Source organism: Taeniopygia guttata, chromosome 28 (assembly GCF_048771995.1).
Source record: "Taeniopygia guttata chromosome 28, bTaeGut7.mat, whole genome shotgun sequence".
In the NCBI taxonomy this organism is placed as follows: domain Eukaryota; kingdom Metazoa; phylum Chordata; class Aves; order Passeriformes; family Estrildidae; genus Taeniopygia; species Taeniopygia guttata.
Genome location: NC_133053.1, coordinates 3527241 through 3542166, shown reverse-complemented (window position 1 = coordinate 3542166; position 14926 = coordinate 3527241). Strand labels below are relative to the sequence as shown.

General features: G+C 47.7%; 1 protein-coding gene across 6 annotated transcripts in view; it reads left to right on the top strand.

The window, feature by feature from the left end:
- Nucleotides 1–807: 807 nt before the first annotated feature.
- The window catches only part of LOC100219508 (DNA-binding protein RFX2), a 73151-nt gene continuing 59032 nt past the window's right edge, over nucleotides 808–14926 (top strand). For 5 of the 6 annotated variants that reach the window (XM_030256649.4, XM_030256648.4, XM_030256647.4 and 2 more), the window contains exon 1: nucleotides 809–962. The gene's annotated coding sequence lies outside the window, so the exon portion shown is untranslated. Of the gene's footprint in view, nucleotides 963–14926 lie in introns of all 6 variants that reach the window. The other variant, XM_030256646.4, reaches the window with a different exon arrangement.

Sequence of the window (14926 nt, the reverse complement as noted above, 5' to 3'; positions counted from 1 at the left end):
TCCAGCCCTGGCTCCCCAAAAACTGAACACGTTTCTGCTCTCACTGAAATCAAGGGCACTGCTCAAACACTTTGGCTTTAAACCTCAGGGCCTAGCACTGCCAGGGGCTCTGAGCTCTCCCTGGAGCTTCTCCTCTCCAGCAGCCCCGGAGCCTCTCCGTGCCTTTCTCCGGGCGCTCCGGGGCAGCTCCCGCCGCTCCTGCCGCCATCCCAGCGCCGGGCTCGGTCCCGCTGCCCGTGGGTGGCGATTTTCCGTCCCAGGGCGCTGCTGCCGCTTCTCCCCCCGCATCCCCCCGGACTCCGGGCGCTGCAATTCGCCGATATTGCCTCAATTCGCCCCAAACCCGCTCCCATCCCGCGCGTTGTTGTCGGTGACGTCACGCCCCGTCGCCATGACCACGGCTTGATGTCACGCGGAAAAGCGGATGCGAAATAAAACCGCAACCACCCCCCCGGCGGCAGCCCGCCCTTCTGTAATGTTTGACAGCGGGAAAATAAACTTTTTTAAAAAAAATTTTTATTTTTGGGGGTGATTTATTGAAGTGAAATCACCGAGCCGGCCCCGCCCCCTCGCCCCCCCCACTTCCCTCACCGCCGTCCCTCACCTCCCGCGCGCGCGCGCGTCACGCGCCCGGCCCCGCCCCGCGCCGAGGCGCCAAACCGCGCGCCAAGCGCCGGCCACGCCCCCTGCGCCACTCCATTGGTCCTCCCGCCACGCGCCCCGCCCCTTCGCGTGACGGACAGGCGCTGCGCCAATGGGCGGCGGCGAAACTCTGGGCACGCCTCCTCGGGGCGGGGCCGGGCGGTGACGCGCGGGGCCGGGGTAGCAACAGTTGCCTCGAGACCCGGCGCCCGGCGCCATAGTGACCGTAGCCCTGGAGACTGTTACTTGCCAACGGCGGCAACGCGCGGCCCCGGCGGCCGGAGCCCAGCGCAGCCCGCGGCACCCGGCGGGGACGGCAGGTGAGCGGGGCCGCCCCGCGGCGGGCTGGATGCGGGACCGCGGCCGGGGGGGGTGCAGGGATGTGCGCGGTCTCCGCGTCCTCCGCGGGCCGGCGGCGCCGACCCCGCTCGTCCCGGCGCGGGATGCGCGGTCCCGCTGCGCGCCGGGGCGGGGGGCGCCGGTCGCGCCGCCCCCGGAAAGTTGGGAGCGGGGGAGCGGCGGAGGCGGCGCCGCCGAACCGCCCCGGGCTCGCCCTCTCCCCGGCCGGTGCCGCTGCCCCGGAGCACCGCCCGCAGCGCGGCCCCGCCCGGGCACGGGAACCGACACCGCCCGGCCGGTGGGGGGGCCGCGGCCCCCGCGCACCGCCGCTCGGAGCTCCGCGGGGCCGCCCGGAGCTCCACGGGGCCGCCCGGAGCTCCGCGGGGCCGCTCGGAGCTCCCGGCTCCGCGGGCGGCGGGGACGCGGCGCTGCCGGGGGGGTCCCACCCGGTCCGCGGGGTGCGAGCCCCAAAGTGTCCGCTCAGGGTCGGGAGGGGGTCGCAGTGCTGGGGTCGGCACAGCTGCGTACTGTACCCGTGCCCTTCTCCGTGCTTTCCCTTTTTCCGTGCTCTCCCTGCTGTCCCCGTCCCTCTCTCCCTGCTCTCCCCGTCCCTCTCTCCTGCTCTCCCCGTCCCTCTCTCCATGCTGTCCCCGTCCCTCTCTCCTGCTGTCCCCGTCCCTCTCTCCATGCTCTCCCCCTCCCCGCGCTGTCCCCGACCCCCCCAGCGCTCCTCCTCCTCCTCTTTGGGGGTGGAGGGAAGTGGTTTCAGCTCCAGCTCGTCCCTGGAGTTTGCCAGAGCTGGGAGATCCCGGCGCTCGCTTTCGAGTCGGTCTTAGAAATGGGGGGAAATCGCAGCGAGACCTATTTGCAAGTATCTGCCGTCTGTTCTTGATGTGGTTTCTGCTGTTGGTTTTGAATAAAGTGTGTTGTGAAAAAAGATTCATCTCCTGTTAGAGTGGGATTTTGTGGACGTGCCTGTTTCAAGCGTGAGTTCTGCTGCCTGATTAAATGTTTCCATTCTTTTTACTTAGATAGCACTCCGAAGCCTTTATTTTGGCTTTGCTGTTGAAAGAGGCGAGACTTACTAACTAAAAAGCAGAATTAATAATAATTTTATTAAATATTGTTAAATCTACTTTAACTTTTGCATTTGGAATGTCCTTAAACTGTGGCTTTAATTGGTAGGTTAAACTGAGAGCTCAGCTCCAGAATCATTTAGTCGAGGCTTTTTTCATCTTCTTCTGCCCAAACTTTTCAACCCTCTCTTGGTTACAAATGATTTGAGAATAGAAAGTAATGTCTGGCCTAGAGAAAAGAAAAAAATCAGTCTCTAAATACCAGCCTTAAGCTCCTGGGCTTCCCTCTCCGCCTCTGCTGTTTCACTTTTCGGTCTGAGTTTGCTTCAGTCAGTTCAGTATCAGGTTTTATTTTAAAGTGGCGCATTTAGTAGAAGGGGAAGCATTTTGGGAGGCTCTTTCATGGTTACCTCGTTCAAGACAGGTTGAGTCAACCTCTGACTGTGTCTGCTGAGAGTTTGGGATGTACAGTTTGATTTCTGGGTGGCTAGTGAGGGAAAACCCCCAAAGCAGGACTTTGTAGGATACATGAAAATCTCAGCTCATGTTTTAAAAAAACCCAACACATCCAGCTGTGTCTTCACCTCTCCCCCAAGGGAGGGGAGATGTATCGGAATTCTGTGAGATGTGTTGCGTTTGCCTTGGGGTTACACAGCTGTGGGCAGGCTCCGGGGGTTTGTTGTCTGGAGCTGGTGTTGTCAGAGCTGTTCCCATAACCACGAGCATTGGAACTGCTCATCTTTTTAATCGGAATCTGGGTTCTCAGGTAACAACAGGCTCTTGGCCTGAAGGCTGAAAGCACAGACAGAAGGGGTTGACAGCTGGAATTTCTTTGTCCCTGCTTGCTTCTTGCAAAACAGGAATGATCCCAGTGCGCCTGGGGATGGGGATAGGAGCATCCAGTGCCACAGAGGAAAGGCAGAGCCAGGTCCCTCACAGCCACCCCTGCTTTGCATCTCCCTGCTGAGCCATTTGCATCTCATGAATTCCTCTCACAGGAGCGTGTCCCTGTCCTGGGGCCCCGAGAGCCAGCTCTGCTCCTGGGGAGGGGTCTGAGCCACTGGGAAATCTCACCTGGAGAGGGGCTGAGACTGCAGGCAGCACTCTGGGGTCTTTTCCTTTAGCATCAGATCCGCCCTCTCAAGGAGTGTTGTGTAGCATTGCCTTACAAATTTGTAGCATTGCCATATAAACTTGTAGATTTGGCCTATAAATGAAGGCACCTCCTTCATCAAGGGACTTGGCACCACACTGAGCCCTGCAGCCGGGCTGGGAGGGAGGGATGGGGTCACCCATCCAAGGATTTAAGGCTATGGTCTAGAGAGAGTTGCTGTTAAATTGTGTGTTAGGTATGGGAAGGTACATCAGAAATACACTTTCTGTGTCCTTTCGTGTGTGTAAACACGATCAGACCCATCCCTGGAAGTGTCCAAGGCCAGGTTGGACAGGGCTCGGTGGAAGGTGTCCCTGCCCGTGGGACAGGGTGGGATTTCAGCTCCCTTCCATCCCAACCTATTCTGGGATTCTGTAATCATCCAGCAACCAGTGCCTCCGATGACATCATTTGTCCTGGCTTTTGGGGGAAATCCTCCAGCTGAGCGTATTCCCTGCCACTAAAAATCCACTTTCTGCCACGAAACAACTTCGGGGCTGCCACAATCGAGGCGGAATAGACGGCACCAGTCATTGTCTTTAAATAGCCCCCTGCTTGTAACACCTCGGAGCACCGACAGCTGCCACGTTTAATCACAACATGTTTTCCCTGCCGATGGAGGCCCGTAAACAGAGCAGCTTTCGCCTATTCCAGCCCATTTCCCCGCTCGCTTTTAGCCCTCGCCGAGCTAAAAGCGGAGTCCGGGCGTGCTGCTGATTCAACAGGCGGGTCCCGCCCGCTCGGCTCCTCCGCCGAGTTTCTGCTGGAGCCTCCCGAGTTATATTTAACCCGGTTCTCCTTCTGCCTCCCTCGGAACAAATGCCAGCGCAGCGCAGGGCTGGATGCCGGCCAGAGGGAGCCCGGCCTCGGGCACCGGGATCCACCGGGATCCAGCGGGATCCATCGGGATCCATCGGCATCCATCGGGATCGCCGGTATTTGACACGCAGGGGAGGTTTGTGGCTGTAATCTTGGCTTTCAGACGCCTTGTTTTGTCTTATTTGGACTGGCAAGTTTTATTTGGACTGGCAAGTCTTTATTCTTTTGTTCAAACATTCACAAATCCGGCTTATTGTCTGGGAACGTGCCGGCTTTCCCACGTCGGGATGTGTCCCTGCGAGCAGCTTGGGGAGTGATTCTCCATAAATGCATAAATAGGTGACAAACCTTCCTTCAGCACAAACTATGGACTCCTAAACAGAGGAATCCAAGCAGCTTATTGAATAATTATCCATAAATTCATAAATAGCTGACAAAATCTCCCTTCAGCACAAACTGTGGACCTCTAACTGCAGAATCCAAGCAGTTTATGGGTTAATTATCCATAAATATATAAATAGGTGACAAAATCTTCCTTCAGCACAAACTGTGGACCCCTAAACAGAAGAATCCAAGCAGTTTATGGGTTAATTATCCATAAATATATAAATAGGTGACAAAATCTCCCTTCAGCACAAACTGTGGACCTCTAAACAGAAGAATCCAAGCAGTTTGTGGATTAATTATCCATAAATTCATAAATACATGACAAAATCTTCCTTCAGGGCAAATCATGGACCCCTTTACCTACTGAGCAAAGAGGAATCCAAGCAGTTTTATCCATAAATTCCTAAATAGATGACAAAACCTTCCTTCAGCACCAACTATGGACCTCTAAACAGAGGGATCCAAGCAGTTTATGGAATAATTATCCATAAATTTATAAATAGATAACAAAACCTTCCTTCACAAACCTTAAGTCTCTGAGCAAAGAGGAATCCATTTGTACAGGGCACTTCCTAGAGTCTCTTTTCTTAGCACACAAAGAACAGAGAGGAAATTATTTCAGGGTCATATTAATACACAAATTATTTTCATTCAGTGGGGGAAGCAGAAAAAACAAACCCTTTCTCAACTTTTGGTGATGTTTTATAAGAGATGGCAATGTTTGCGTTTCAGAAATGATTTCAGGACACTTTAATACACAAATTATTTCCAGGTAGGGGGGAAGGGAAAAAAAAACAAACTTGCTTTCAGCTTTGGGTGATGTTTTATGAAAGATGGCAATTACTAGAGAAGTTTAAATGTTGTTAATTCAGCTGAGTTGTTAAAACAATATGTAGTTATGTCTAGACATGTGATTTCATGTCAGTGAATGAGAAACTCTTCCCACAGTATTCCTGTTCATTTATGTCACTGCAGGGGTTAGGCAGTGTCTGCCCAGCAGTAAAGTTAAAAGGTGTATTTTAAATTGCAACAGAAGCAAGAAGTTTCCCAAACAGAACTTTAAAACTTGGTTCCTTGATCTGGTCATAAAATCACAGAAGAACCTTTCCCTGAGATCCATCCCAATGTCCTGACACAACTTATGTCATTCCCTTGGGTATTTCCTGATGTTCCACAGGAGTGAGGAGCTGTAGAAATCCCAAATGAAGGCATTTGAAAAGTCATTTAAAGGCATAAGTGTGCTTTTTCCCTGAGTATTAGGAATTTGTTTTTCTGAGCTTAATAAATGCCAGAGAAGTCTCAGTATTGTACAAATGTGTCGTGGGTGGAAACTTTGCAAGAGGTTAATGATGGAACATTGCAGTCAAAGGAACAGGTCACAGAATGCTGCACCAATAATGACTTTCATATAAAGAATATGCAAACAAAAATCAGATGCTTTGTTTTCTTGTCCCAAATCTGAAAGAAATCCTCAGCAAGAAGCTGACAGAAATATTAATTATATTGACTGTAGAGATATTCCTCCCTGATGCTGCATTTAGCTCACTGGTGCATATTCCCACCATCCAGGTTCTGCAAATCTTTTTTTTTTTTTTTTTTTTTTCTCTGTGTCTCTGTGTGAGGGAGTTTTTCTTTGGCTTCATGTGCAGAATGTGTGGATGTGTGTGAGGACAAAGAGCAGCAGGTACTTGTGTGCAGGCTCTGAGGAGGAGCAGCTTGAGACACATCCCTGTCTCCCCTGGCAGGGGTGATGCTTTGAACAGAGACTGGACAGAGCTGAAGAATAAAGCAGGGATTTATTAAAAGGCCTCAATGGATCCACCTTGGGCAGCACAACCCAAAATGGTCACAAAATGGACGAGCAGTCCATTTGTCTCTCACTTTTATCAGTTCTGCTCCATTTGCACATTGGAGTTCATTGTCCAGTTCCACCTCCAGCCCACACAGTCCCATCCTTCTTGTTTTTCTCTCTTCATTCCACGTTGTTTGTGCTCTTGGGCTGAGATTTGGATCATTTGTCCTTGGTGCCCAGCTGGAGAAGGAATTGTTTTGTCTCTCTGCTCTGTGCAGAGAGCTCACCATCCCATAATATGAAGCCCAGACCCACACACTAAAGCAGCACAGAATATGAAAAATAGAAAAGCTCAAACCTGAGCCATCAGGGTGACTGCATGCTCTGACTTCCTCAAGGCATCTCTGATCCTTTCAAAGTCTCATTCTTGCAAAGAAAGCAAGGAACATGAGCAGGAACAAAGCAGAAGTTCAGGACATGGCACTGTGTTCAGCATCTCTGAATCTCGAGTGGCAGGACAAGGGGGAATGGGTTGAAACTGAAAAAGAGGAAATTTAGATTTGATAACCAAAGAAATTCTGCGCTGTCAGGAGGGTGAGCCAAAGGTTTTCCAGAGAAGATGTGCCTGCCTCATCCCTGGCAGTGTCCAAGGCCAGGCTGGACAGGGCTTGGAGCACTCTGAGATAGTGAAGGTGTCCCTGCCATGGCAGGGGTGAGATTTAAGGTCTCTTCCAACCCACATCATTCCATGACTCTGAGGTTTCTTGGCTCCCTCTCAAAGCCAGAGCAGCAGGGCTCACCTTCCAGGGCTTTCAGAGCAGTTCAAATCCCAGGAATTGCTGTTTGGCACATAAAATTATATTTCCCCCATCCCTTCTAGAGAGAAGAGGATCCTTGCTGGAATTACTTCTCTCCCAGTGAGCTTTGCAGTGCACATTTTCCCTTTCCCATCAGGAACCAAACCCATGCTGCAACCTCACAAACAACATCCCATTTGCAGCTGTGCTGGGGATGAGGGAATCCTTGTGGGCTCCACACATCTGGAGCAAAGCCAGGTGTGAAGAGAGATGGTTCTGTCCCCATGGCTGAGTTCTGGAAGTGCCCCACGGGTTTGGAAGCACGAAGATGAAGTCATGTGTGGGAGGAGGCACCAGTAATTCAGGAATTTGTCTGGGATTACGTGGCTGGTGGTTCTTTGAGGTTAACAGGAGGCAAAGGGTCCTGCTGAATGGAGCCTGTAATTAAGGATGCCTCTTCTGGAGGTGTCACTAGTTAAGACTGACAAGAAACATCAGGGGAAGAAGAGAGAATGGGGAAAAAGTGGGGGTGGAATGATTATAGGCAAACAACCTCAGCAGAATTAGCGATTTCCTTAACAACCACCTGGTTAGTCATTGTCAGACTGTTCCTTGGTATCAGCTTAAGATCCCATTGCCACCATGACAACCCTGGAACTGTTCTGGAGAATTTCTGGCTTAACACACAGCTGATTAAACATTCACCCTGCCCAGGGAATTATATCAGTTATTCTCGTTCTTCTGACCTCTGGTGTCTGGGAGTCCTGGAGGCTTTAGATAAAACAGCCTCACACTGACAGGTAAAACCCTGCACTGCCCCTGCCCTTGTGCAGCTGAGCAGGGACAGAGTGGGACGTTTGACAAGGCCCTTATTTTCCCCTGAGGCAGTGACTGAAGAAGCCAGGGCACTGAGCACTGAATTATTATTATTATTATTATTATTATTATTATTATTATTATTATTATTATTACTGAGATACATCCAGCAGTGCTACACAGCAATCCAGTGAGGGCCTCAGTGCAATGCTGGTGGGAGTTACTGTGTTCCCCAAATTTGTGAGGGTTATTTATGATGGATGAATGTCTTCTAGAACAGACCTGAGCATCTGATGATGCTTTTGCACACAGGATTTCTTGTGTTTTAGGTGCTGTTGGAGTGGAGCATCAACTTCTGTGAAAGGAAATGGCTTTAAACTGAAAGAGAGGAGGTTTAGGTGAAATATCATGAAGGAATTGTTCCCTGTGTGAGTGATGAGGCTGTGGCACAGGTTGCCCAGAGAAGCTGAGGCTTCCTGGAAAGATGGGGCTTGGAGCAACCTGGTCTGGTGGAAGGTGGCAGGAGGCAGAACAGGATGAGCTTTAAAGCCCTTTTCAACACAAATCATTCTGGGATTCTTTTTCTGTTCCCTTCTTGGCTTTCTCCAAGATCTGATCCTGAGCTGAGCTGATGCTTGATGATGTGTGCATTGGCTTAGTGCTGATGGTTCCTAGGATTGGCTCAGTTACTGGCTGGTAATGGGCATTTTCAAAATTAGATGATTTATTAATTTTCCTTTATTTGGTGTATGATCAAGTCTGCTTAACAAGGCACAGGAGCTCTAAATACAAGTGGCATTTCTCTCTCCATCACCTCATGACCATGGTGGGACAGGGTCTCAATGTGGGAAATGGATTTGTAGAAAATTCTCAAAGCCTGACAGAAACATTTATAGTGTATTGTAATTAGGGAATAGTTGGTGTGAATTATAACATCTGTATTGTCTCACCCTTCTCATGAGACTGAAAACAGAATAGAAGTTTTTAAAACACCTCTCAGTTACCCCATCTCTGGGTCAGCAAAGGGTTTAATCTGACATCTGAGCAGTGTCTCCAGTGCCCAGGACAGAACTGTGTCACCAGAGGGATGAGCAGGGCTGTGCTGGGGAGTGTGGGGAGAGCAGTGTGTCCTTCCTGAGCCTGTTCCCCACTGCTGCCAGACCTTTCCAGCCTGCTCAGGGCTACAAACATGGGGCTGAGGGCGCTTGGCTGGTTCAGCTGGAGCACAGGAGATGAGGGGAGGCAGAGGGGCAGGGGCTGAGCTCTGCTCTGGGACAGCTCCTGGAGCCCAGCAAGGGCTGGAGCTGTGCCAGGCCTTGGCACGGAGCTCAGGGAAAGGTTCTTCCCCCCGAGGGTGCTGGCACTGCCCAGGCTCCCCAGGGAATGGTCCCGGCCCCGAGGCTGCCAGAGCTGCAGGAGCGTTTGGACAGCGCTCTCAGGGCTGCTCAGGGTGGGGCTGTTGGGGGGTCTGGGCAGGGACAGGGGCTGGGCTGATGATCCCTGTGATCCCTGCTCAGGATATTCTGGAATTCTGTGAGCCCAGGCTGGAGCAGCAGCACCTGGAGATGTGTGCTGAGGTGGACCAGGACCCTCCTGTGTGCAGCTCATGGGAAACAAGGCTGGAAACAAGGATGGGTGCTGCACTGAGCTGGGTATTCCGGCCAGCTCTGGGGCCTTTCTGACCAAGTCTGATATTTTCTGTTTGCCAGGGCCCTGCTTGGCAGTACAGGGAGGTTGTGCAGCCTCTGATAAGCTGGGAGGAAGCAGTTGGGAGATAAGCCCAGGTTCTCGGTGTGCTGGAGGTGCTGTTGTCAGCGCTGTCACCTCGCTGCTCTGTGCAAGGATATTTTTGTCCTCCTTCCCTGAGCTGTCTGGGATGGTCCAGTCTGAAAAACAATTCTAAATCCACCTCTGGGCTGTGAAATGTGGGGGGAGATGAGAATAAGTGCACATGGACTGGTTCTGTCTAATTTGTCTTGCATTTAAACAATTTCTTTTGTTGTTCAAACCCCCACCTTTCGCCCCAAAGGAGATGAAATGCAGATCTTTTCAAATATTCATGACCTTAAATGACCAATTATGGGAGGAAATTTTTCTTGAATAGGTACAAATAATAAGAGAAATAATGGCTCCTGGTCACCAGGCTGGTCTTAAGAGCTTCCTTCTTCCTAGCAAATATTTATTCTCCTTAATGTGACAGATGTGCACCATTGTTAGAAGACTTCCACCTGCCAGGAAGGTGAAATATCCTCCACAGAATATTTCTTTCAGCCCCTTAAAGAACCTGGGACTTGCCTGCAGGCTGCCCAGCTCTCACAGCTGCTTGCATTCAGAATGTCAAATTTTCTATATGAAAAATATAGAAGAAACACCTCCCCTCAAACCAGAAATTCAAAGTTCACCCTCATATTTTAGACACCTCCTTGTCACATTGGCCTGCACCACTCTGAGCTGAGCTGGGCTTCCAAAAGCAAAGTTGTTGCTACTCCTGGTGTAACTCAGAGATCTGTTGGGGTCCATGTTTTTCTTTTGGAATAGGATTTACAGGAAAATCTGTGAGTTTCCATAAGGTGACTTCCAACATTTCTGCTGCCCCTGGATCCCTGGAAGAGTCCAAGGCCAGGCTGGACATTGGGATGGTGAAGTGTCCCTGCCATGGCAGGGCTGGGAGGAGATGAGCAGGTCCCTTCCCACCCAAACCATTCCATGATTTTCTGGTGCTCTGAATATTCCCTGGCAGGCAGAAAGCACTCAGAAGCAGAGAACTGCTGCTTGTCGTGCTAATAAATGGAATTACTTAAATTTCAAAGCATTGTCTTGTGTGCTGCCACCATTAGAGGTAATTGTGGAAGGTAAGGAGTTGCAAACCAGATAATTCATGTTTCAAATTGTACTGGAGCAGCAAAAGTGCTTTTTAATTCTTACCACTGCTGTTCTCTGCAGTTTCCTTCCTCCCAGTGTAGATGCTGCTCAGAATGTAAAAATCTTAAAAACAACAACAAAACAAAAAACCTCAAATGAAAACAATCAAAAAACCCGAAATGCCCCCCCCCCCAAAAAAAAATAAATTAAAAATCCCAACTTGGTTTTAGGTGAAAAGTGCAGTAATTTTTTTTTGTAACAATCAGAAAACTCTTGTGTTCCCAGAGATTTATACTGAAATTTGGAGTCAGTTCATTATTTAATCTTATAAAGTGACTATAAAACTGATAAAGTATAAAACTTATTAAGTGAGGTAGAGGCACTGAAGTAGAAACAGCTTCTTTTAAGTCTCATTATCTAATATTAAAAAACATGCAATTTTGAGCTGTTGCAGTGCCAGGAACCCCAAAAGGATCCCAATATTCTGTTACCCTGGATGGGGTGGGGTCTTGTGGGAATTTTGAATGAATAAAGATGGGACCTCTGGGTTGCTTTAGATGGTGCAATTTATTTTTCTTATCTTTTATATAGGCAGGAAGGGGTGAGTTTGACTCACATCTTCACCACATGGCTCAGAAGGTCACAAGACCTCTAGTTACAAGACCTTTTAAGGATTTATTAATTAATAAAACACTGCCAAAAAGGATATTTCTGCTTTTGACCCGGTCTTTAAATATTTCGTCTTATGGACTCATGCTACAGTGTGAGCTTTCTTAGCCAGTCATGTTACAACACACAAATTTAGAGTATTACACTCTAAAACTTCTTGTTACCTTTGTAAATACTGTTATTTTTTCTATATCTTAAACTCTAAAACTCTAAACCTTCCTCTACTTAGCTTAACATGTTTCTGCTTTAAACTATAAATCCACATTCTCGCTTCTAGCACCTAAGTTTGGAAGCCTTTTCCAAGGTCTCTCATTAAATCCTGTGTGAGTTTTATATTTTTTATTGAAGTTTATTTGGATTTTGTACTTGTTAAAACAGAAGTTAATTTATATTTTTTGTAGGGATTTTTGTAGGGATTGGAGGATTTTTTTTAAATCTTGGAAGTGAAGAATGGGTCTTGATATGAGAAATAAAATATTGATTAATTTTGTTTTGTAAAATTGTATAGAGATATGTAAGATAATGACATAAGTTGTTATTATTAATATTTTTTGATTATGAGTATGAGGAAACATTAGAGTAAAAATAATGTATGTAGTGAAGAAGAAATTGATAATAATTAGGAATTAATTACATAATATAAATAAAAAATATATATTAAATTGTATAATTATTAAGTATTATAATTTTGAATGGTTATTTTAGAGTTTGTAGTAGTTGATAAATTTAAAATTAGTAGAGAATTTTAATTTAAATTTAGCAAATTTAGTGAATTTAGTAATTTAAATGTAGCAAGTTAATTTTAGTAATTTAATTTAAATTTAGTAGTTAAAATAAATAAACTAAATAAGTAGAGAATTTAATTTAAATTAGTAGAGATCATCTCACACTGAAGAAGGGGGGTTAATTATTAAATTATTCTGTGCCAGGACATTCCAGCACAGCTGCGTCACCCGGGCTGCTGGGATGGGCTGTTCCTCTTAAGTGAAGAACCTCAGGGCTGTTTGAGTTAATTACCCTGTTAATTAGGGATAAACCCCCTGGAGCCACCGGGATGCTCCTGGGGCTGGAGCCCCTCTGGTCTGGGAGATCTGGGGGTGCTCCCCTGGAGGGGAGAAGCTCCAGGGAGAGCTCAGAGCCCCTGGCAGGGCCTGAAGGGGCTCCAGGAGAGCTGGAGAGGGACTGGGGACAAGGCACAGAGGGACAGGACACAGGGAATGGCTTCCCAGTGTGAAATGGGAGATTTTTGTGGGATATTTGGAAGGAATTGTTCCCTGTGAGGGTGGGGAAGGCCCGGAGTGGAATTCCCAGAGCAGCTGTGGCTGCCCCTGGATCCCTGGCAGTGCCCAAGGCCAGGCTGGACAGGGCTTGGAGCAGCCTGGGACAGTGGAAGGTGTCCCTGCCATGCCCAGATGTTCTCCAAGGTCCCTTCCCACCCAAACCATTCCATTGATGCCTTGTGAAGGCTGACCTAGAACAGGGACTGGACAGAGCTAAAGAATAAAGCAGGGATTTATTAAAAGGCCTCAGTGGATCCACCTTGGGCAGCACAAGAGCCCAGTCAGGGCTACACCCAAAATGAACCAAAATGGTCACAAAATACACAACTGCTCACAGTGTCTCTCATTTTTATAAGTTCTGCTCCATTTGCACACTGGAGTTCATTGTCCAATTCCAGCTCCAGCCCAGGCAGTCCCATCCTGCTTGTTTTTCTCTCATCATTCCACATTGTTTGTGCTCTTAGACCTGAGATTTGGATCACTTGTCCTTGGTCCCCAGCTGGAGAAGGAATTGTTTTGTCTCCCTACTCTGAAGAGAGCTCACCATCCCCTGATATGAAGCCCAGACCCACATACTAAAGCAGCACAGAACCTGAAAAACAAAAGCTCCAACCTGAGGCATCACCATGATTCTGTGACCACGGCCAAGACAGGGAATGGATTGCAGCCATTGTCGCTGTGGACCACTTTGTCCTTTTCTGCCCCCTTTTCATGAATTAAATCTGCCATGCAAACCTGATTCCCCTTGTCACGCTCAGGATTGTGAGGTCCCTGACTGCTGCCCTGTGGGGAAGTGCTTCGGCTTTAGCCCCACAGGTTCTTTGCAGGCTCTGTGGTTGTGAAAATCAAAATCACCACTTCCTTGCTGGGGACTGAAAGGAGACATTTTATATCAAAACATCTGAGGGTGTGACTATCACAAGAAAATCTCTGGGTTAAGCTCTGGAGCTGCCTCTGTGTCAGTATCTGTGAGATTGATACTCAGTGATATATAAAATATACCTGTATACATACACGTGCAAACACATTATGAGAGAGTGTATTTCCAAGGGTAAATTGTGATCAAGTGCAGTTCCAAGGCTGTTTATTCCACGTTTCTGATTGGGGTTTCTGCGCCACCTTAGATTCCTCAGGCCTGTCTCTGAGGCATAAATTAATCTCCGATCTAGGCAGTCCCATATTTTTCTGATCCACAATCCACATTCTTTGGCACTTCAGAGTGTGTTTGGGAAACCCTGCTTTATTTGCTGCTGTGTGCTTTCATTTCCATTTTCCAGTAGGGAATAATTCAATCCCTGTTGTTTTGAGGTTTTGGAGGGGTTTTTTTTGGTGGTTTTATTGGTTGTTGTTTTTTTTGTTTTTGTTTCTTTTTTTGTTGTTTTTTTTTTTGTTTTGGTTTGGTTTTTTTTTTTTTTTTTTTTTTTTTTTTTTTTTTTTTTTTTTTTTGTAGTGGTGGTGGTGGTGCTGTTTTCCCCTAGAAGCCAGAAAGTTAAGATGGGCAAACTCCTAAGGATTAATATTTGTAAAGTGCTTTGAAAGCCTCAGGTGATTGTAGCTTTACTCACTGATCAAAACAAGACACAAATTTTTTGGGGATGGTGTCATTATTACTCTGCTGCTTCTTTTTTTTTTTTTTCTTTTTTGGGGGATAGTGCCACTATTTGTGCCCTCCTGGAATATTTTGTGCAGAGGCACTTAGACAATCCCAGAATGGTTTAGTTGGAAGGGACCTCCTGGCTTCTTTCTGCTCTCTGAAAATGATCCCCCAGGAAAAAACCCTTCTCCAGAGGATTTTCCTGTTTAAAAATTTCCTCCCCCAGTTTTCTGGGGGTGGGGATCCTGCAGGGCTTGGGCTGGTGGAGATGCAGAGATGATGCTCAGAGCGATGTTTTGGTGCTGAAAAAATTCAGAGAGGGAAAACAGCCAACAGAACCCTGGAGAAATGGTTTAATTTGAGAAATTTGGGGGAAATAGTGCTTGGGGCATTTCTTGCTGAAGTGCCTGCAGTATCACCCTTCAGGCTGTTTTACAATCCAGATGAACACACAGATAGAATGCTCTAAAAAGGGAATTTTGGAACAAAAGTGGACTGCAGATGAGTAAAACTCTTTGTTCCGTATTGCTCTGTTTGCAGCACCCAGTGAAAGTCAGATTTCCCTCTTTGCACATTTAAAGTCAGTTTATATAATGGGTTAAATTCCTCCAGCTGTATTCTAACCTCATGTCCTTAAAAAAAAAAAAAAAAAAGAAAGCTTTTTTCTTCAACTGCCACCAAATAATTAATACATCATTCA